Here is a 1,883-nt window from a genome sequence, read left to right as displayed (position 1 = left end):
TTGGGTAACATGGTCATTTTAACTTTGTTATTCTTTCAATCCAAGAATACAAAATATCTTTCCATTTCTTTGTATCTCCTTCAATTTCTTTTAGCAGAGTTTTATAGTTTTCATGAAATAGGTCCTTCACATGCTTCATTAAATTTATTCCCAAATATTTTATTCTTTTTGGTGCAATTTCAAAAGGAATTATTTTTTCTACTTTTTCTGAAACCTCATTATTAGAGTATAGGAATACTATGGATTTTTGAACATCGATTTTGTATCCAGAAACTTTATTGTATTTGCTTATTGTTTCTAGTAGTGTTCTTGTGGAGTCTTCAGAGTTTTCTATATAGAGAATCATGTCATCTGCAAATAGTGACAGTTTGACTTCTTCGTTTCCTATTTGGATGCCTTTTATATCTTTCTCTTGTCTGATTGCACCTACTAGGACCTCCAATGTTATATTGAATAACAGTGGTGATAGTGGACAGTCTTGTCTTGTTCCTGATCTTAGAGAGGTTTTTAGTTTTTCACCATTAAGTATAATGTTGGCTAAGGGTTTGTCATAAATGGCCTTTATTATGTTAAGATACTTTCCTTCTATACCAATTTTGTTAAGTGTTTTTATCATAAATGGATGCTGTATCTTGTCGAAGGCTTTTTCTGCATCTATTGATATGGTCATATGATTCTTATTTTTTAATTTGTTTACATGGTGTATCACATTAATCGATTTACAAATGTTGAATCATCCCTGTGCCTCTGGGATGAAGCCCACTTGATCGTGGCATATAATCTTTTTTATATGTAGCTGTATTCAGTTTCCTAGTATCTTATTTAGGATTTTTGCATCGGTGTACATGAGAGATATTGGTCTGTAGTTTTCTTTTTTGTGTGTTATCTTTACCAGGTTTTGGTATCAGGGTAATGTTGGCCTCATAAAATGAGTTGGAAAGTATAGCCTCCTCTTCGATTTTTCTGGAAGAGTTTGAGGAGAATAGGTATTAAATCTTATTTGAATGTTTGGTAGAATTCACTGGTGAAGCCATCTGGTCCTGGACATTTACTTTTTGGTAGGATTTTGCTGATTGTTTCAATTTCCATACTGCTGATAGGTTTACTTAGATTTTCCGTTACTTCTTGATTCAGTCTAGGAAGTTTGTATATTTCTAAGTATTGGTCCATTTCTTCCAGGTTATTAAATTTTGTATTATATACTTTTTCATAGTATTCTTTCATGATCCTTTGTACTTCTGTGATGTCAGTCATAATTTTCCCTCTTTCATCCTTGATTTTGTTTATTTGTGTCTTTTCTCTTTTTTTCTTTAGTGAGTCTAGCCAGGGCTTTGTCAATTTTACTAACCTTCTCAAAGAACCAACTCTTTGTTTCATTTATTTTTTCTATTGTTTTTTGTTTGTTTGTTTGTTTTCAATTTCATTTATTTCTGCTATAATTTTGATAATTTCTTTCCTTCTACTGACTTTAGGCTTCATTTGTACTTCCTTTTCTAGTTTTTTAAGATGAAGCGCTAGGTTGTTCATTTGGCTCATTCTTGTTTTTGGAGATAGGCCTGCAATGATATGAACTTTCCTCTTATGACTGCTTTTGCCGTGTCCCAAAAGTTTTGATATGTTGTACTATCATTTTCATTCATTTCTATGTATCTCTTGATCTCTCTTTTTATTTCTTCCCTGACCCAGTTATTCTTCAGAAGTATGTTGTTTAATCTCTATGTATTTCTGGTTCTTCCTTTTTTCTTTTTGCAGTTGATACCTAGTTTCAAAGAATTATGATCAGAGAATATGGTTGGTATGATTTCAACCCTCTTATATTTGTTGAGGCTATCTCTGTGTTCCAGTATGTGGTCGATTCTTGAGAATGTTCTGTATGCACTAGA

The sequence above is a fragment of the Pteropus vampyrus genome, unplaced genomic scaffold, assembly GCF_000151845.1.
Source record: "Pteropus vampyrus isolate Shadow unplaced genomic scaffold, Pvam_2.0 Scaffold10, whole genome shotgun sequence".
Classification (NCBI taxonomy): Eukaryota; Metazoa; Chordata; class Mammalia; order Chiroptera; family Pteropodidae; genus Pteropus; species Pteropus vampyrus.
This window is presented reverse-complemented; position numbering follows the sequence as displayed.